This window comes from Gallinula chloropus (genome assembly GCF_964237585.1).
Source record: "Gallinula chloropus genome assembly, chromosome: 4".
Lineage (NCBI taxonomy): Eukaryota > Metazoa > Chordata > Aves > Gruiformes > Rallidae > Gallinula > Gallinula chloropus.
In genome coordinates, this window is record NC_140088.1 from 60,469,150 (window position 1) to 60,492,546 (window position 23,397).

Sequence of the window (23,397 nt, forward strand, 5' to 3'; positions counted from 1 at the left end):
CATTTATTTTCAGGGGGGTAACAGCACTATGAATCTGTAATATATATATATATGTGTACATATATTTTGAACAAATAATATGAAGTAAAACCTACATTCCTTAAGTCATAAATTATGTCATGCCCATTTTAATGTCTAAGTAAAGCATTCTTCCAATTAGTTACTGCTAAAATATAAACGGTGGTAAGTATGCTTTGCAACCAATTTTGCATCCTTATTTCAGGCCTGTTTTTACATGGGAAATAAACAACTTTCCAATAAATTGCCTCCTAGGATAATTCTTCAATATATACCAGCAGTCCATACAATTAAAAGAAGACGTGGAAATAGCAAGTTTAGTGCAGACCAATTGAGATAAGCACAACCAAGTGTCTGCAAGAAATTGAAAAGAAATACTGCATTGTTGCTGACCCTTTTTCCAAACAGCAACTTAGTTTCATAATATTATTTAACTTCAACTAAGTTATTTCCTTTAAATTTCAGAGTTCACTTCAGCTGAAAAAAGCAAGCCAAGAAATATCATTAATTATAGTAATTACTGAATTTTTCCCACTGTGTTAGAATTTCTATCTTCACTTCCCTTCATAAAATATATGCTTAGGTGACTACCCATTATTTATAAAGTCAATAATAATGGAGGCTGGAATGATTTGTATATGTAATTCTGGTTTAGAATTACATATTCAATTTCAGAGCCTCTTGTGAAACCAAGATAGATGGTCAGACACATTTGTAACAGACGCTAAAGGAGATTTTAGTCTAGAAAGGAGGAAACTAATACTAATATTTATGGAGGTAATCTATATACTTACATCAGTTGTTTCACCTAGTGTTCCCACAGTACAATTAAAGAAAAGAATTTTAGGGTTACCTCCCAGACAAGTATGAGTAGCTAAACTAACCAGAAAAACCACTAACTTTTTTCAAAGTCTTAAAAAATGTTTCAGCTTAAAGAGAGTCCCCAAATGTTTAAAAGCAAAGAAACTTAAAACACTGAATTAGAATTTATGAAGGAGAAATAGGAACAGGAAAGATACTGCTTCTGCCTGAGGTGCAAAGACCACATCAGATGCAAAGGACTAAGAAAGAAAACTGCTGGGTTTTGGATACCTCTAAAGAGAGAATTTTAACAAAGCAGAGCCTTTGCTCTGTTTCCCATAGGTTGTAGGTTTTTTTAAAAAGTGGTAAAAGGGGTAAGAATCATCATTCCTTATGACAGGCAACAAGGACTTAATATGGTTTCTCATTATTCCATATCCCACTATGATATCCCCATTTCTTCTCTTCAGCTATAACAGCAAATCAAATCGAGAAGTTTCCTGCAATTCCAATTCTAGTCACTCAAAATATCTCCTTTTACCCAAGTTATGACTTCTGTAAAGATTTTAAGACACACTGTTCTGTCCCATCCTGATGCAATCTGAAGACTGAAGAACAAATTTTAGAACTGACAGTGCTGCATTTTCATTTACAGCTCTTTACTTCATAATAATGCTACATGGCAGGAGTGTGTGCATGTGTGTCTAAAATTATAAGCTATATATAAGCCATGTAAATAGCATGTGTACCTGTGTGTCTGCATGTACAGGATTTAATGCTGCTTAATTAGTTAGAAAACAGCCTATACAGTTGCATGAATAGCACATAGTTTACCGGTGAATTTAAAGAACAGTGGTTTTAGAAGACAAAAAACTTCACATAGGTCACTCATTTTGCAATGAAAATTTAAATGGCTACTCCTTACACTCAGACTTCTGCTTCGTTATCTAAGCAATAAAGTGATGACAATTTGCTTATAATTTGTATTATTATGGTGCATATAGACTACTACTCCTTCAGTTATAAAATTGTCTGCAAGGGAAGAGGAAACAACATGAGATTTAAGAGAGGTCAGTTGACAGGAGGAGGATGTGAACTCTGTGAGAGGAAAAGCACACAGAATTCCAGCTATGAAAAACACCCAAACCCGATCAGCCCAACACTCCAAACTCTGCATTAACAGAAAGACACACCTCCCACACTCAGCTATGATGAGAAAGGATGGTAGTTGTGTATACAAAAAGGATAATGGAGCCCATGTGAGTATTCCATCTTCCTGCATGCCACTATCTTTGCTAGTCGGTAAGGTGATGACTGCAATTGCAACAGGAGATACACTCACTAAAGAGAAACTCCTCTGATAAGGAGAGAAAATTTAGGAGGATATCCATAAACCTCTGATAAACTTCTGGCACTTCTTGAAAGGTGATGCACTGACAAGCAGTTCTAATAGGGTCTTAAAAGCCCTTCTGGTCATCTATGCAACTTGGTATACGTTCCTTCGTGATCTAGAAGAAGATGTGTTAAATAGAGACTACATTTTGTCTAAGCCAAGGACCAAATGTATAGATGTACAGTACCTGCACACAAGGCCTACCCTGGGAGCCAGTATCACTATGTATAAGAAATAGGAGGCGGCATTTGACACTGAAATCCTCTCATTACTGGTACACAGCTTGAATAATTGAACTGATGTAACAGTATCATTGAGTACTGGCCAAGATAATAAATGCAACTGTATGATGAAGAACAGAAAAGGCACAACTACTGCTATAGAATACAGTGCCAAAGCAGTCTTCTCATGATAATCCAGTGCTGGTGGAGAGCAGGATGATGCCATTTTGTATCTCTTTAGCTTCAGTTTAGCCAGATGAAAAGGTGTCAGGAGGATTGCCTCATTCATCACAGTGACTGCATGGCCCTGGAAAGCTCAAGTCTGACAGCATGATGTAGAGATGGGAAGGAAGAATGCAGGTGTCTAATCAGAAGTGATCCTTTTCCCACAATTCTGGCAGCCTTTTGAGTCATCAAGGCCTGAAAGATCAATGCAGTTTGGCTGAACTAGAGCAGCTATCTGGTTCTGATGTCAGAAGTGACCTCTGTGGCTACTGGAACAAAAAACTCTACAGCTTGACTCCCTTGCTTATGTTGCTTGAATCACAGGCAGGATTTTGGCCATGGGACTCTATGGCAGCTCTAACACACACACACACATGGGCTGTGATTGTGCCAGATAGTCATCAAGGCCAAAAAGGCCTTTAGTAAAACCACTGAATGCGAAGGAGAAAGAAAAGGAAGTTGAAGATAGAACAGAAGTTGAAGGATCCTGTCTCAGTAAGACAGACAAACACTAAGATAAGAGCTGAGGTGGTGGTGATCCTTTCTGTGCACAAAATCCTAGGCAAATGGAAAGAGATTAGAAAATTAGAACAAGTCCTCTACGGTTACTATAAGGGAAATTCTCCTGTTTCAGGCTGTAGAGCATGGACATGCACTTCTGTAATACTGTATATGTGACTTACTCAAAGAATATATAGTATGTATCTGTACATACATTCACACAAACATATACCCAAGATAGAAAATACAGCTTGTTCTGTTAGTTTCTAGAAATATTTGGATAAGGCCCAAGTAAATCAAGAGATCACTCCAAATGTCACAAAATATTTTAAAATATTTTTATAATCTCTAACTGTAAAGAGAAAATCACTAAGATGATTGATACATCTTGGCTGAATAATAAAATTAATTATTATTAAGAGAATGGTATTTTATTGCCACATAGTAACCATGATTAAATGTTCATTTTTCCTATCTTGAAAATGTCTATAAAATTTGACAGAATATATGACTATTAAATTTCAGGTAACATACAGTGTGCCTTACATGTACAATAAAACCTCAAAACCATGGAGTCATTGATTTGCTGGCTTATGAACTTAAATTGTTATTTATTCATAATTCAGACTACCAGTTTTTAACATATGTGTTAGCACATGTGATTTACTGTCAAACACAACTAAGCAATCCTTCCTTTTTAATTTTTAAAGAATGTACCTATGGGCAGGCTCATGTAAACAACTGACTGTACAGGACACGAGAATCACCACACAAAGGATGGCATAAAAAGCCTTCTGCTGTGCCTTTTATTCTTAGAAACAAATCAAGTTTATTTCAGACTAAGCACTCAAAAAGTTTCCAACAGTCTTCACCTTTTAATAATTTGATTAAAACTACATTAAAAGCCACTCAAACAGCTGTTTATGTGCCACTATAAACTTTGTCAAGAATGATGGGCAGTCAATGTCACTATATGAAATGCAATATGCAAAAGAGCTGCAGTTAACTGAACCACCATGAAACAGAAGTTGCTGAAAGTTAAGAATTTTGTTTTAATTACAGTTCTTTCAAAATACGTATATGTTAACCATGATAATTTAGTTCTCAAATGAATAAGGCTGAAGCGTGTGAGATGCAATAGCAACTATTAATTCCTATTTGTCTTGTTTGCAGGGATAAAGTGTAGAGTTTGTAACGAGCATAGACTAAGTACTGTAATGGAACAGACAGACCAATCGATATCACCAGTGACAGGATTACGCACAGGACACAGAGTGCATGGGGTGGTAGTTCGGTGTGGCCGCGGTAGAGGGGGGTACATATTGCTGAGAACTAGGATTCTATCAGAATCCTTAACAGCCTTTCACTAAGTTCAGGCTTGAAGAATTTTAGCTGGAGGCGTAATAGACTAAAAATCAATTCTTAAAAAAGCAGGAGAAAGCCCTAGGCCTTAGTCTACAGGGCAGTCCCTGTCACAACACTGTAAGCAGTCAGGTACCTGAGGTGCTCTGGCTGACCAGAGCAAATGATGCCCTGTAAGCTGACAGGAAGCCAGACAGGTTGCTACTTGAAACTTCCTACCTTTCGCCAGAAATGTATAGGAACTGACATGCCTCCTTGAAGTATTTAATTTCTGATGAACAAGCACATACATACCAAAGATTGGCACTTCACTGGAAGCTTACTTCCTTGAAGTTGAAAAAGGCCATTTGGAAAAAGAAAGAGAAAATCATCTGCTGGGCAACAACATGTATAGGGAGCATGTCAAAAAGTTAGAAATTACAGTGGAAAAAGTAAAAAAGGAGAGAAAAAAATTGAGCTCAGGAAGTCAAGAGACAATGTCTATTATTCTTCCTTTAGAACAATCTTACTCTGGTGTTTACCTCCCCTACCTCTCCTTTTGTTTCACAGAAACACTGAGAAGCTATTCCTGACAAGTCTAAAGTCAGTGTCAAGTTTTTTTTCTTGAAAGCCAAGGAGTGAAAACGTGTAAGGACAAAAGCTGATTGACATTTAAATTGTATTTGCAATACTGCATTACAAGAAATGGAGAACAAAAAGGTGAGCACAAGCCAGAAATGAGGGTTGTTTTAAAGAACTTCAGAAAACATTGCAGTACATATGCTCTAATTGCTATTATACAGAAGATAAGCGACATGAAGTAGAAGGCATTAAGAAAGCAATGACAGTGGATGAAAAATGAATTTCAGTCAAGGAAAAAAAACTGTACGTCTGAAAATTTGCTTTTCTGTATTGTTCCAAATACTTGGTGAAATCTGAGATCTAATTAAGACCAGGGCTATAAGATGAAATCTTAAACTGCAGTTTTATGTTCTATAGTCCTTCACTCCTAATCTCAGAATACCATATATTTTGAAGGTTGCATTTTGGAATAAACCAGTCGTGTTGGATATGTACATGACCATTACAAATAGAAGCAAATGTTTGTTTATTTACAGTCATTTAATTCTCGTGCATGTAATTCTAAATATAAACCTTTCTGAAACAGCTAAATTTGGACTACCTAAACTGAACCCAGTCTTCTAAACCAGGGAAAACAGAGAATATGCATAATCAAGCTGGAATTGTATCAGTGATTTTAAGTTTTTTTTTTTAATTTCCATGCTGCCTTTATACTGATATGATTGTTTTTCTTCAAAGTATTTTATAAAAATAGGTGAATTAAAAAAACCTGATTCTTAGGCAGGTTATTTTTTTTGCTGCTTGGGCACTGCAAATTTTAATAAACAATGAGTAGTCAAATCAGTATCTCTTTTAGCTTTAGTTCTAATATGACAGAATAACAATGGCAGAATTTAAATTCACACATTGTATTTAACAATCAAACAAAGCCTGGTTTACGTTTTCCACACAGAAGATTTCGTGTCAAACAAATTGTGTTACATATTAATGAACACATAATACTGATTGCAGAACTATTATGGCTAGGCATGCTGTGTACTTCACTGGCACATTCATCAGATAGGTCCTTCATTACAAACACAGTATTTCTAAAAATTAGTGCAGTTGAATATCCTATAAGATAGTGTTTTGATCATATATTTCTGTTGAGATGTATGGATCCAATGTATATTTGACATGATGGATTTCTAGATAACCTTTTATTTTTTATAATTTACTATTTTTTTAATTAAGATGGGCAAACACAAATTTGAAATTTTAGCAATTTTAAGTAAAATTTCTTTATGATACTATAAGTCAAAGATAAAAAAAAAAGAAAAAGGTGGGGTCTTCCCCCTGCTACAAAGCTCTCTTCAGTTTAATATTTTTTCAGCCTCTAATGTTCACACATTAACCATTAGATACATTAGATAGAAGACATCTTTTTTTATATATGGTGGGGTTTTTGATTTCTAAATTATGATAGACACTGTTTCTGTTCTCCATTTCCTTTTTATGACGGCTTAGTTGACATTGAAATTTACCCCACGTTGTATAAAAGCCTGAAAATTCTTTAAGATCAAAGGGAATAAAAAACAGTGTCCAGAGATGGGAAACCTCGTCAATAATTTATTCTTGAGACACGACAAGAAACAGCTTGTAAGTTAGTTGTAAACAAAACTGAAAACAAGTTCTATAATCATTATTTCCCTGTGTTTTGGAAAAGGACATTATGGCATTCCTCTGGCCAATAATATATTCTTGCTAACAAGGACAGTACAACCTTAATGATGTGAAACTCGTTTATCTGGGAGACACAAGATTCAGTCACATAAATGAATTGTGGATAAACTAGGGTCACTGAGCAAAAGATCCTGCAGAGTCTATAAGCACCACAGGACAGAAACTCGCTCCTGCAGAGCCTTTCTTCTGAGAAACAAGTAAACTCTGCAGCCTCAAACATTTCTGTACACAATATTTTAAACACAAAAAACCAGATGTATTGAAACTGACCTGACAGACACGCCAAACTTTGAAATAACTGTATGCTTTGGTTATTGCAATTGTACAGTTATAGATATGTGGTGGTTGGCTAATTTTATTTAAAATTACAATGTTGCTACCAGCTCATTAATATACTTCATTTTACATTTCTTTAAGGAGTCCTCTGTTTTCTCCCATTTAGAAAAATCTCATCTGTAGTATGCTAAAGAGCAAAGGTCTAGAGTACACTTTATTATGCCATGCTTTACTCCAAGAGGTAAAAAGAGGCAACAATCAGTTAGAGATTCAGAGTTTTACTGTATTCCCTACTGACTTCTCTGTATGTTCACTGTTTTTTTACAAGGGCAGTAAAAGCCAGATCACCAATGACAAGCAGCACAAAATAACAGCAGCATCTGTACATGAATGAAAATGCTCTAGTAACATAAGCAGTATATTACATTAGGATATAATAAAAAAATGTTCTATCTTAATAAGAATTATTTTCCTAGAATTTAAAAGTATTTAGTTTTTAGTGGAAAGAATTTTCCTGCAGGGGATATCTGAAGGTAGAACCATCTACTATTCTAATACCCTATAATAACCAAGATAAGTGAGATTTAACAACTCTGCAGGACTGGAGTTTATATCCTGCTTGGAAATTATAAAGTACAGTTGTAGTCAGCCCTCTTCTTTTCCTGTGGCTCCAGTGAAAGAGTTGTGATGTTTATTACACACTGAGCCTTTTTACCCCAACACAATACATTTCTGATACTGTTGATGATACATTTTAAGAATTTATGTGTACTGAAAACATAAAGGATATTTTTCAATAGATTTAAATCAGAAACTAAACACTGGGAAGTAAGAAGAGATAATTATAATATGTTTTGTACCTGTAGATTAATTGAAACAGTCTTATTTCAATTAAAATGGAAACTGGAAATTTTTGAGAATTTCTCAGCAAAATATCTTCTCCTCACAGCTGACCTATTAATTCATATCAGTAGAAAAAAAAATCTCCCATAAAGACAGTATTTCTACTATGATTTTATTTCCACAGTGTTTAACAAGATTTTAACGTGCCACAGAGGAAGCCAAAGTAAGCTAATGAATTTTAGAACTGCCTGATTTATTTTATCTGTCCAGCTATTCAGATGCCACCTTGTTAGCCAGCACAGGAAGCAAGCAAGGCTTTGTCCTTCCTCCTTTGGAACACTCTTATTCCATGTTAGAGTTATGGAATCTGTTATTTTTGTATAGCCCATTCTCTTTCTCGCCACCTGGGGGGCAATGGACCAGTACCTCAGCTTCCTTCTGGGCACTTTGCACAAGGGATGACAAATCAAAAAGGAAAGGCAACAATTCAGCTGGCAAGCTAGTGTGGCACAGTGGCCAGGAAAGAACCTGGCCAAGGTGACACAAGAGAGGGAGACTTCAGACGAAGGCAAGGCAGATGCACAGCCTTTTGACAGGCCTAGAGTAGAGTTGGGTAAGGGAAGAACGCATGTCGAGATAGAGTGTATTACACTGATTTGGAATTTGGGGATAGAAATAAATAATTGCTGGGCAAACCACGACAGCAAAGCTGTTCTAACTGTGTTTAGGCAAGACAGCAACACTAACGTGTTTAGATATGTACACGCACATACAGATATCACAATGCCATTTTTCAGTGCTGGAATTTTTTTGGTCAGTCTCTCATTGGATTTTGAAATGCTGCAGCTGACAAGACTAAAGCTGTTCCACTGTAAAGGAAGAGCTCAGTCTGGTGCATTTTATCTGGAAAACCATACCTGTGCGTATAAGGTACTAGTATAAAAGGGACCTTAGCTTTACCACAGTTCTTAATACTGACAGAGGTAAACAGAGAAAAAATGTCTCTTTTATGATTCTCTAGTGATATATAATGTATAACCTCCCCTCAGTTTGAATTCTTAATATTGAATTCCTAATCTGAACTCTTAATATATTAACTGACTGCAATGGTTTTGTTAATTCTTTTCCTTTTATTTATTTACAAATATCTATAAATGGAGAAAATACATGACCCCCTTTTCAGGATATTTAAGTGAAAACACTTTAAGATATATGAAAAAATAACATGACAGTAAAGCTTCACCCATTCCTAAAATGGCAGCAACAACTAGAAGTTATACAAAACTGTATCCCGAGACAGAATAAACCGTCAGCTGGCTCTTTGGGATGAAATCAGTGAGAGTTACTGTTTACCTTAATGGATCTATGATTTTACTCCTTTTTTTCATAGTAGTTGTTTTCTAAATTGTTGCTTGCATTCATTTACCATTTTTCATTAGGAAATACAGTATTACCAACAGCAGCATGTAGAATCCGGAATCGGGTTACTCACACTCTTACACTAGGGACCTGTAAGTATACTGTGGTAGAGGAGAGCTGAATTTCACCAACATGTCTTCAAAACTGAAAAGCACTCCTCTAATGCCCTATAGACATATGGCTCGTCTGCAGGCCCAGAATCACTGGTAGAAGAAAATGATTGATTTCTACCTCAGCTGCATCCAAATCTAGTGAGAAGCAAGCGCACTGGGAAAGAAAGTCATTGCAGAGTGCTCTAGAAAGACATGCTGTTAACAGAACTTGGCTTGTAAGGTTGGACTGGGTTTTAGGAGAAGAGACCATGGGCACCGTGCCTTAAGAGGTTATTGCTATTGTTTACTTGAAGAGTGAGCAGCCATCTTGAATCAACTGAACATGTTTATAATCTTTCCCTTTTCCACCAGAGTTGGTAAATTACATTTTCAGTTTATGTCTTACAGAGTTTACTGGAGGTGGCTCTAGACAGCACTATGTCAATACAAATGTGGAGCAATTACAATTAGATGTAATATTTGAAACTTTTGGGATTTTCATCTGAATGAAGAACTGCTTGAGGACAAAACACAAGTGCCTATATTTACACAGATGACTGAGTTTTGCTCTGAACTGAAGTTTAAATAAATTGATGAAACATTAAAAAAAATTAAAAATCAGTGTTACATATATTGCAGTCTTAGACAAAAGAGCTGACCATAAAGAAGAACGTATTATACCAACCAGAAAGAATATTTTGTAGAGCTTCAGATTATATCTAGATCACAAATGGCAAACTATTACCATCCCTGCAAAGTTCAGCACTGGCAGAGATTTGCAGTGGTGCTGACAAAGCTTAACAAAATTAATTTGCTATTGCTCTCAAGAACTATTTGTTGTAAATAACCTTTACTGCTAAAGATGAAGACAAAGAAAGGACAAGATACGAAGATGTGGAAATCAAAACTAAGGTCAAATAAAGCTTGCTGAGCATTACACTTTCAAGTCAGTGATGGGCAGGGAGTTGTTTTGTAGAGATCAGTATATAACCACATGAACAGGATTAGAAGGGCCTGTAATTGTTCCAGCATTTGGCCTCTAAATTGGTTAAAGCAGATGCTCAAGCAGTTTTCACATAATGAAAGCTACATGTAAAAAAATTATCATATCTGTACAGTCTTTCAAAACTTAAATATGTATGAGACTATGAGAGGTACTGATTTTTTTCCTTTTACATACATGGTTTGTGTATGTAAAGTGTCAACAAATAGAAGACCATTGGCACTCATTTCTAAACAGTCTTATAGCCATCTGCAGTAAGAGCAATACAATAATATAGATTATGTGCTTGTTTTTCCACATCATATTTTATAGTCTGTTAGCAACATTTTCAGTCAGAGTTCACTGGAGTTAATTTTAAAGCATAATATTGAAGGCAAGGTTTGTTCACAATTAATTAGGCATTAAGAACAAATGTAGACTGGTATGTATTGAGTTAAATATATGTAAATAAACCCTCGCAGAAGAATAAGAATGGGCTTAATAAAAATTAAAAACTAACTCCCTGTGAAAGTATACTTTCAGCAATGTGCATTATTGCATCCCAGCTGCTGTTGGAGAACAGGAAAAATGGCACTAGGCTTGTGTCACCATGCAGGATATTCAGTTAGAGGGGTTTTTTTATTATTTTTAAATGATGATAACATTTAACGAATTTTAACAAATCAGTTATCTTTGTGTATTACAGAAATCTGTGGTGTAGTAATTTACCTACAGGAACATGAGGCAAAACAGTTTCAGACAATACTTAGATGTTTTTTGAAATAAACCAACCAGGACAAAAAACACTGTAGAGAAATTAATCTTCCTAGGTTTTTTTTTTTTTTTTTTTTTTTTTTTCCCAGATCCTTTCAGACTAGTAGCTTTACTCATTAAGAATAAGAGGGAGCTGGTCCTTCTCCCTACAGCTTAAGTAATTCAACCTGAAGTCCATTATATATGTATTTAATTTTGGAAGAAATAAGTTTCGGACTGTATTTGCCTTTTCTATTACCACTATGCAGCACTAGTGTGAACAGAATCAAAAAATCCCTCCTTACCAGAAAAGGGGAAAAAACCCAGAAAACAGATTTAATTCTTTTTTTTTTTTCTTCTTATCCTCTGACATCTGGCATGAAGGGCAATATGGAAAATGGTATAGATTATTATACTGCACTAACTGTATACACCCTCTCTTAAGAGACCTTCAGTTTGTCTTAGGCATATTTAATTCAGTAAGAAAGCTATATGAACTACAATAAAACCAAAGTTACCTGGAAAGTGCTTTTCTCTCCAGAAGAAATTTATTGCAAACCCAATAATCTTTCTTTGAAATGTTTCACTTTCCCTTTGACAGTTCTGAGTTTATACAAAACAGACTTAGTTTGGCCAGTGAACTTCTAGGTCTAATTTAATTATGTTGTGAATTTGTCTGAAAGCTTGCTAGAGTATAAATGAAACTGTTGTTTAAGGCAGTCTCAACAGAGAAAGCATGAAAGAATGATGTACGTCAGAAATGAGGTTGCTGTGAGGTTTGCAAAGCTGACAGCAAGTAGACTTTTCTACATTATTTTCTTTCTTCTGCAAAATCTGACAGAATCCTCTGCCCATAGAAGAAAATGAAAATATGAACTTAGGCTGGAGGATTCAAAGGAAAACAATACTGTAGCTCCAAGCACTCATTTTTTGTCCTCGTCTGAGGCAGAGAGGCTGTTTGAAGACTAATGACTGCTGCAAGCTTGGAACCTCCAGGTAGCTTTACTTTTTCCAGTGTTTACACAGGGTAGATTCAACTACACAATACTTCTAAATGAGAGCTATGCTTAAAAACACAACTGTGCATTAAGAAAGGACTGGTAGAGTAAGATCTAACATGTTGGAGACACCTGAAATATCTGTTTCAGGTGAATTCTAATAAGAAATATTTCAGATGCAAATGCATTTCTTGGAACATGAAACAGTAAGCAAGAACAAATAAAGCTAACTTGAGGAAGCTAGTATGTTTTGTAGCTCATGTATGTAATCACTGCACCTGTTTCATAGGATAAATTTTTTGATAGAGCTTTTTATATCCAAAACATAATACTTGTTTAGCTAAACATAAGACATGCCTTTCTGGTAATAGAAGCAAGGTGCAATATCAATACAAATTGTACTATATCCATAGTTCAAGATACCTTATCTTACACCCAGATAATAGTACTGGCTTGATAATGGACTGGAGATCGAATTAGTACTACTCTAACAGTTTAGTAATCCGAATGGAGAATTTGATCCCAAGTTTGCTCTCACAGCCTCTCCTGGTGAAAAATGTAACTGAAAAAAGCCAGCAAAGAACCATGTCAGTTTCCAGGTCAATGGACTACTTCCATCTTTACCTCCACTGCAAATGTTTGTCTGAATGAACCATGCACTTCTGAAACAATTCTTAAAATTTCCCAATTGGAAAACTGGCAGAGTGGGTAAACACATGGAAAACATCTTTCTTTCACTCAGTATTATCAGAGAGTGCTTTATCACACTTTCCAGAATAACTGGCTTTAGACACCACACTGAGGAATTAAAATGTCATATGGGATGATATTGGTGACAACAGTAGGAATAATCTTTCTACCCTGACCAAAACAGTGAACCAAGAAATGATTTACTCATTCAGAAAAATATAATACAACATTGCAAAGTCATAGCAGAGTAAGAGCCGTATGCACAAATCACTGCCGAACTGTTCTTCTTGGCTGAAATACAACCAGGCTTCCAAATCTGTTTTCACTCCAAAAGAGAAATTTAATCTGTTACAGTTGTGAGAACTTTGAAAATATAACTGGATTGTAAATTCATAATACTCAACTGCTTTATCTGTAAATATCTGGATATTTAACTGTATTGCTCCCTGTATTTCTGTGAGCCTGTAACCAAATTCTGTTTGACAGTTAAATCTCAGAATGAACGGATCACTTTTAATAGAACCATGTTAAGACAACTGGTGGATATATCAGCATAGAATAGTTCATTTTACTCGATTAAGGGTTTAAAGATTAGTGTGAACCATAGAGAACTGAAAAATTTGTCCCCAAACCCAGAAATTACTGCCAGTAATACCTGCTCTGGTCCACATGCATGACCTTTGAAATGCAATGACCAAGAAGTAAAACCATACTTCTTGTTCAAAAAAGCAGAAAGACACCTCCACTTAAATTCTACATCAAGATTTTCCCCCTAAAGTGCAATTGCCATTATATGACAGTCCTGCAACAAAGGTTAATAAATTGATAAAACCATAAAATAAATTCTATTATATATTACAAAAATAATGTAGAAAAGCATACCAAATGAAAAAGATGGCACAAAGACTTGAAAATATACACTATAGATAGAATACAGATCTGCTGTGATACATAACCCTTTCTGGGTGACCACAGCACAGATGAAATAATATGAATTGTACTTTGTAAAGAAATATAAACAAGCCTGGCTAGAAGAAATAAAGAAACACTTTTAATCCAGAATGACAGCTGAAATACAACTGAGGTCAATTTAATGTATCAGCACCTTTTTCTAACATTATGAATGTTATCAAGATTTTAACTTTTTTTTCCTAGTGAGGAAACATAAAATGCATTCACAGATTGAGGAAAAAAATAAAAAGATATGCTAGAATGCAAGTTCATCCTAAATTGATGTCTTGCATTATAAAAGTCTAGCAGCTGTTGGCAAGGAACAATAGGTAGCCACTTACTAACAGAAACAAAGTCTATTAAAAAAAAAAAAGCAAACCCAAATGATGTAGAGAAATGTCATAAACGAAGATAAACATTTCTATATACGACAGACAAGCACTAACCTGTGAAAGATAATTTGAGTAGTCAGCAAATCCCTATTGGCACAAACATGAGGAGACACTGGCCAGAAAAATCTGTCTGGTTTTCAGAATGTGTAACACTTCTCTTATCAGGGAAATAAAAGTGTCTCTCACTAAAATCTTAGCTGTCATATTAGCATTAAATCAGTGCCTGCTAGCAACATGGTAAAAGATTGTTAAAGGTTTTCATTGTAAATACTATTTTTCCAAGAGCTTAAAGAACACTGTAAAACGGGGCTCTGGGCTAAAATGTAGTGTACTACGTATCTGTTAGACAGCGTGTCTTTAGGCACTTATTTTTTAATTCCCCTGCTAAGATAGGTCCAATTCCTAATCTTGAAAAGCTAAGCTTAAGTGAAAACCATAGGACAGAATCCCTAAAAATGCTCAAGCACTGGGCACACAATATGTAACTTGCAATCTGATCCTCCTTGCCGGGATGCTAGTCAGGAAGAAAAATAGTTTCCAGTCCCTGGAAATTCCTTTGGAAGAAATTGATTCAAGACAACCACAGGTTGAAGAAAATTTTTATTTGGCTTAATAGGTGATTTCATATATTTCAGCTTCATATATTTCAACACTTCATGAGTATACCTGCATAGCCACTTCCCTGTCATGCTACTGTAAAAGAAGGAGTAGAAATGCCACTGAGATATTCCCATTTCCAAAGAACAGCTCCAGAACAGGCATCATACAGGTACTTAAAAAAACTACAGTTATCAGCCATGAAAGGAAAAATTTGGAATAAAACCAAAAACCTTAAAAAGTCACAAAAGCTCAAATAAAAGGGAACTAGAGGCACAACTACTAGTAGAGTGAGATCCAAAATGAAGATGTATGGAATCTAGGCAAGAAATCAGGCACCATAATTACCTGAAAAGTATGAATTAGTGTTCTAGATTAAAAAGGAACAACAACTTACTACCTATCCAAAATAGGCCAAACAGGAAAGGTGGGAGTCAGCCAAGGCTGCACTTCCATTGCTGCCACCAAATAAGGGGTTAGTAAAAATCGTATTTAGTAAGCCCTCAAAGTAAGCACAAAATACAATAAATAACAGTGACCCTAAAGATTGGGTTTTATTCACAAGAAATTAAAATGCCATTAAATTTGGTCATTGAAGCTTTTAAACACTTTCATTACATCTGTACACAGTCAGAAACATAGAATTCATCCTTCACAAGAAAGGAAAAATATTTTTTTACATAAATAGCATATCATATATTTACTAAAATTTAAAACCAGACTGAAAGATCTAGTAGTTTTAGAAAATGGTAACCAGCTCTCTGTGTTAGCAATCTTATTTCTACAAGTATTTTGGATAAACATCCCCCTTTCATTTCAACCATAGCTGGTGGAATTCCATATCTCTGCAAGCAGGGTCACAAGTCATTAATACTAACTGGAAGTAAATACTTTGGGTCATTATTTATAAAAAGGGATTTCCAATAGCATGTTAATGAACAACATTATGCTAGATGGGACTGTCCTTAATTATGTACTACTAGCCATTTAAATCACAGATCTAAACAGAGAAGTGCTTGACAATACTGAAGGCTAGAGGAGACAACAATAAGTACTAAAGAGAACACACTTATCTCGTTCAATTTAGAAAACCAAGACTCCAACGTGTACACATAAACATTAGGTATTTGAGCATAACTAGATTTGATTTTGATCTATTTAAAGTTTAATGCAACAATGTCCACTATAGAAAAGCAGGAAGCTTGCCATTGGATGATTGAATTTTGCCTGGGAAAGGGAGGAGGATTCTTCAACACTGGAAAACCAGAAAGGGTTCTAAGAAAAGACAACAAAAGTTTCACTAACACTTCACTAGAGTCAACTGCTGAGTTCAGTAAGAATCAGCACTTGCAGTGAGCATGCTTGTCTACTTTAACCCACCGTATCAACAGCCACTTCCAATATTTATGTGTAATTAATACAAAGTACATCTTGAATTTCTATGTATGCAATTATGTGACACAAAACCACAATAAACACTAAGAAGGCCAACGAATTCACAGAAATCACAGAATTATCAAGGTTGAAAAAGACCTAAAAGATCATCCAGTCCAACCATTCACCTATTACTACTAGCTCCCACTAAACCATGTCCCTCAATACAATGTCCAGTCTTTCCTTGAACACCCCCAGGGTCGGTGACTCCACCACCTCTCTGGGCAGTGCATTCCAGTGCCTGACTACCCTTTCAGAGAAGTAGTGCTTCCTAATGTTCAGCCTGAACCTCCCCTGGCGCAGCTTGATACCATTCCCTCTAGTTCTGTCGCTGTCTGCACGGGAGAAGAGGCCGACCCCTAGCTCACTACAACCCCCCTTAAGGAAGCTATAGAGAGCCATAAGGTCTCCTCTGAGCCTCCTCTTCTCCAGGCTGAACAATCCCAGCTCCCTCAGCCGCTCCTCGTAAGGCCTGTGTTCCAGACCCCTCACCAGCTTAGTAGCCCTCCTCTGAACGCGTTCCAGGGCCTCAATGTCTTTCCTGTAGTGAGGGGCCCAAAACTGAACACAGTACTCTAGATGCGGCCTCACAAGTGCTGAGTACAGGGGGACAACCACCTCCCTGTTCCTACTAGTAACACTATTTTTGATGCAAGCCAGGATGCCGTTGGCCCTCTTGGCCACCCGCGCACACTGTCGGCTCATGTTCAGCCGTGCATCAATCAGTACCCCCAGGTCCTTACTTATTAATGCATCAACCAAAATAAGGACGTTTACAAAAGAAACTAGGGAGATTCAGCATATAGTGTACAAACCCATTTGTTTCCATCTTTTATTTTTCTGAAGTAACCAAAGATTTTTTTCTTTAATCTAGAGCTGTTCAATTAATTTCTGACTCTTGATCTCATAGGGATAACTACTTCATCACATTTAAAATTTATTCTATTTTATCCACTATTCCAAAAACTACTTCATTTTGGTGTCAAAAACAAACAAGAATACCTAGCATACAAAGAATCTGGAAATCTCAACAGTTTTAAAGGAAACACTAATTCCATTATTTCCATTTTAGGAAGGGAAGCAATAAAATGCAGAGGTTAAGTGAATTGCCCAATGTCAAATGTATCAACAGAAGAGAAGTTCAGGGTTCACAGATTAGCTGACTTCTTATTAATTAGCATTACAATGACATTTTTTTTAAAAAAAAACTACAGGTAAAGAGTGCTTGCTGTGTAATAATGTATCCTAATAACTCTCAGTGGGAATATCCACTTGAAGGAAAAAGGAAGTGATGAGAAAATGAATAGTAACATATCATTAGGAGGTGATAGCAGTCACTCAAGATTTATAAGACAGTTCACAGATGAAACAGCTTACTGACTAGTGATGGTGCATTGTACCTCACCTAAAATTGCAAAGGTACTGAGCACCAGAAGATGTAAAATACGGTGGAAATACATTTGAATAAAAAGTTAAATAACAGGTGTTAAAAACCAGTCTGTGAGACTGATGTCTATGTCGGGCAAATTAGTATAAAGTATGATAAAAAACTCAAGAGTGGTGTTTGTATGAATAGGCTATGCTTTGGACAAGTAAGGATAGCTTTCTATAAAGGAAATTTCCCCTTTGCAGACCTACTGAAGTACTTTGAAGCACTGAACAGACACATGAATGCAAGTGATTTTTTTTTTTTTTTTTTTTTGGCCTGGAGTTGCTCATTTGGACTCTACCTGGGATTTGCAAAAGGCTTTTGCTAAAGTTCCTTTAAAAAGGCTATTAGAAAACTAAGCAGATAAGAAGACAGGCATGTATAGCTCATACTTTAAACTTTAAGTAATAGACATTTTAGAGTAAATACACAGTTCCTGCAATCAAGAGAGATTGCTACTGGACTTCTGAAACTTTTCCTGTGCTGTTTAACGCTTATAAATGATCTGGGAAAGGGGGGGAGAGTTGTTGAAGTTGTTGAGAAGTGTTCCTGATCAGAGTTATTTGGGATAGTCAGAACAAGGACAGACAATGAAGAATTCCAGAAACAAATAAGTAAACCTAAATCCACGTGTAGTGTACAAAACCAAAAAAAAAAGGGTACCAAGAGGATCAACAACTTCTGTACAGATGGGGCAGAACTATAATTTTGATAGTTCTCTCAAAATTATCTCCAAAGGAGGAGATAGATGAGGCTCATGAATCATAGGTGATAAAGAGGGAATGGACAGGCATTAACCATTTAATGCTTTTCCAGCTGAATCAAATCCAATGCAATACAGGTTCAAATTAAGTTAGATGAAACCACATTCAAAGCAAGTATGAGTTCTTTATGCACAAAATGAATGGGGTAGCAGATCCATACAACTCATTGTCAATGGACACTATTCGAAGGTTTAAATAGGTTTATGGGAATAGGTTCATAGAGGAGAAAATCAACACAATCTTAATCATTAGAAACCATATGCAACTGATGAATTTCTACAACTAAAACTGTCAGAGGCTGAAGAGTGTCTGGAAAAGCATCATGCAATTCTTACTCTTACATTGCTCTGGGCATATATTTATAATTACTGTCCAGAGACAGGATGTTGGCCAGACAATTCTTACCGCAATCCGGCATGGCCATTCTTCTTTTGATATCTTTCCCCTACCCATTATCTTCATGTAGCTCTCTGAAGTGGGCATGGATGCCTTTTAGGCACCTAGTTGTGCTGATCTGTGATAAATGGAAAATACTTGGGTTTGGATTGCTCTTAGGGAGTAGAAAGGAAATTGATAACATATAGGTCCTGAAGTACTTCATATACCTCTCTATTGGATCACTTCTGAAATGTCAGATATTTTTCATGTTTTTAGGATAGTAAGTCATTTTTTGCATTATCATGGCCATGAAGTATTTTGCCTCAAATGCTGAGTTTTAAGTGTAACAGTAGACAAGTGCAAACATGGAATCTCTCTGAAAAGTTAACAAGTCTCCCAAAGTGAATTGCCCTTTGCCACTGCAGAATACCTCTTGGCAACAACCAGAATACCAATCAGATTAAGCACAACTTGCTCTAAAGCTTTTCAAATGAAACAACATGGCTTTATAATAGCACCAAGTAGTAACACTTCATTTAGTATGTACATTAATTATTGCTGAATTATAATGGAGTTCCTAAAAAGATGTACAATGTTCACATTAATACTAAATGAATTCATTATGATCAGTGTAATTACAATGAATACTAACTAAATTAATGGCAGTTAGACATGTTAGAAAAAGTGTCACCCATTTACTTGACATGTTCCAAACGGAATATATTTTGGTACTGCATTTGTAAGAGCAGTGTGAAAAGTTTGAGTAGTAGTGAGAAGCAGTGTGTTTAGCAGAGATTTTTGGTACCATTGAACAACTATATTTGTTTACATATATATAATACATGGATTTTGTGTGTCTATCTGGATTACATAACAATAACAAAGCTTCAAACCAGTCTGATGCTTCTATCTATACGTATATATAGATATCTATATGTATATATAGCATACGAAATACAAAGACCGAGATGTACAGTCAGAAAACTAGGTAGTCAAGAAATTGACTATATTATGCTGCTGTGTCCCAGTTCTGCTTTCCAATATTCATTCTGGTGTGCCCTCAACAGATCAGCCATGTCAGAGACTTGGAACAGAGCATTTTCAGGCAGAGCCTGATGCCAGGTGGTGTGTTTAGCATGCTTCTGCATTTATATTTCTTGACCTGTTGGCCTAAGTCTTACATAAACTATTCTTGCCTATGGCAAAAGAAATCTGTCCTGGGGATTGTAGCCACATGCCAGATGTCTCATGGGCTCTTTTAGAGTACTGATTGCATAGCAGTTTTCAAGAAAGAAGCCAGTTTTATCTATGAGATAAAATTTTAGCAGATTCAGAAAAATAAAATGTGAAGTTTAATTCAACAGGAGAAACAGAGAGTTACTTACCATACACTTTTCAATCAATGGAATGCCATTTTACTGCCATCTGTGAGAGTAAACAAAGCAAAAGAAATATAATTTGACATGTCACAGAATTATGAAATTTTATGTACAATTTAGCAGAGTATAATTCAATGTTATGTTACTAATAGGCAGCTAAAATGTCATACTTTTTCTTCCGCTACTTTGATTCAGAAGTAACTTGATACACCTTCTTTTGCCTTCACACATCTAGAACAGCATAAAGTGTAAAAATTATTCATTGCTTTGTCCCATAGAAGAGAAAATCAGTGGATTAGTAGGGCAAATGAGGATTCAAAATGCTGCCAAACACTTCGCAAACCGTCAAAACACAGCTTGATTCTTTGTTTGCACAACAGAGGATAGGAAGAAAAGAGTACCATTCTTTAACTTTTCTTGTACTTTCTTGTATTGTATTTCAGAGGAAGATGAACTGTTGCCTTCCGGCAATCACTAATGCAGTGTTTGTATTCTGTGTCAAGATTATCCACTTGGGTGCTGCACTGAAGCTGGATGGGCTATTTTGACACTGCATCCAGATGCTCCAATTTTGCTTCAGTGACTCAAGGCAGAGCCAAAATGCCTTAAAGCAATGTTCAAAGGGTTAGGTCTTGATGAACAATTAAAGTACTCAGAAGAAGTGTTTCTAAACATCTCTGACTGGTGCTGAAGTGACTTGAGTGGCCTTGGTGTGACATCCAGATAGGGAACACGTGACAAAGATTCAGTTCTTCTGAATAGATAGCTGTGCTTCAGGTGAACATGGATTTTGCCCAGTATTTAGAGAAGTAAAAATAAAGTGTAAGTATAAAAGAAAAAAGCCTCTGTGATTTTAATTGCAGTATATAAATTCTACAGAGTGGATATTTTTCTACTTTATATAAACCAAATTAAAAAGTCTAGTTAGCAATATGTTAATTAAAGTTGCACTTCTCATATATTCCCAATTCCTCATTTGAGATCTAGGTAAATGACTATTTGAACAAGATCATAAACAAAGACTTTCTAATTGTTGTTTGGGGTTTAAGAGACTTCTTGTGGAATTTAAGCACAACTTCAGACAAGATATAAAATCTATGTACTTCAGCAGTCTATATCTGAAAACTTATTTTAAATCAAGCCCTTAGCATTACAATTGCTAAATATTTATGGGATGGGAAAATCATTTTGCAAAGCATCATTTATCATTTGATTAATTGGAAATCAAATACACCTGCTAATTTATATAAAGACAAAGAAATACATATGGGTCCAGCATAGGCTTGACTCAACTAGACAGAGGGGCCCTAAGCAGAAAGCTAGAGGTACCTGGTCATCAACTAACAACTAAGCCAAATAAAACTTTCATACTAGTGAAGAACATAAAGAATTGAAAATTTATGTGCTCTCAAGATAAAGTTATTGTGAAAAAAAAAAGGCTTTAACTTACTTTTTTTTTTAGTGTTTTCTATTTTTCATTATTAATGTTTTTCTTGGTTTTAAGAAAAGTAAGCCAGGAAATATTCCCATGTTTACAAGAGTTTCAGTCTGGGATTTGGAACTGTTGTTTGGAATTTTCCTACTATCAATATTAGTCTTCTGATACCAGGTGAAGTAAGAAAACTATTTCATGTGGCTGAAGATTTTAGCTGAATAATGGCAGTGAAAGCTTTAGATTGGAGGAAACACATTGGATCCAGAATACATACTGTGTTCCAGGAGGGAGTTAAGGGTAGGAAATCCTAAAAGAGACATGCTGAGATAACTGAGGGATGTCATGAAAGAAATTGTCTAAAAAAAAAAAAATCACTGCAAAAATTCACTTTATGATCCCTCCAGCACCTTCTCCTGCTCTGTTCACTTTGCATCCAGTGGCTGCTGACAGTTACCTCCCCTACTGCGCTGAATGGGCACTGTAGAAGCAACACACCCCTTTTTCTGTGCCCTGCTGATTTCACAGACAGGTTACAGGTTTCTTCATACCCTGCGTTCACTGCAGAAGCTGTCCATGGACTAGTGCTTCATATTTTTACTTGCTTTATAAGAACAGATAATCACTTCAAAGATTCGTATGTTGTACATTGCTAAACATGTTTTTTTCTTATTTTATCAAACACATAAAGAGAAGATTCTTAGACATGAAACATCATACAGCATGTGCATGTGGTTGCATAAGCCACTCCTGCAGCCTCCTCCACCAGAACTTTGTCATGCAAAACCACAACAGTATATAAGAATTATTATTAAAATTTTTATTATTATCAGTTTCTTTTATGTTTTTTAAATCTAAGGGGGTGGGAGTGGGAGGAAAGACATAAAGATTATTTGATTTTATACTTCTTTTCATGCCTATAGTTCAGAAAAATTTTCACTTGTGAAAATAAAATATTGTCTGAAATACCCAAATCTCTCCAGAATGGAAACTGCTTTTAGTTTTATGGACAGAGAAGGTCCAGTTCTTCTGAGAATAACATAGACATGGTTAAAAATAGAGTTCAGAATGTTTTACTAGGAACATTTTCTGCTTGAACAATGAACTATCTGAATCCAACACACTATAACCTTTTGCAAAAAAGTCAGACAACAAATTAACTATTGCCAAATACAACCGACTCTTCCAGGAATAATGCTGATTTCTTTGAAGATTCTGATTAGGTAGGCTTTCAGAAAAAAATGCATTCTATTGGGATAATTGACACACAACAATAACTCAGAGTTCAAGTGTGTTTCCTATTAGCATTTTTACTAAAAAGCACCAGCAACACAACAGATCATAAAAATCTTCTGATTTAAAGTGAGGACATCAGATCTGCCTAAACACCTACCATGGCATAACTGCTTTCCACAGCAGATCTGCACGTCTAGTATACTAAATGTGCAAAGACTATTCATTCTCACCCTCCAATAAATGCACAGTGGAACTCCGTGAATATATGTAACCACCAAAGGAAAGGATTTCTTCATTGTCCCAGGTAACCCCCTGAAAGGGAGACCTGAAGAGTCCCAGTCATGAAAGTTTAGCAAGCCTGACTTTGTTCTTTGGATTATGTCTTGATCTTTCTCTTGTTTCATTATGCTCTTGACCATTCATCCATTGATATAAAGCAAAAGATAGATTGGGAAATCAAGAAAAAAAACACAACAACCAAACAACAAAACCCACAAACAAGCCCTCTTGCTAGTTAAAGGATGGCACACTATTATTCTTATTCCTTT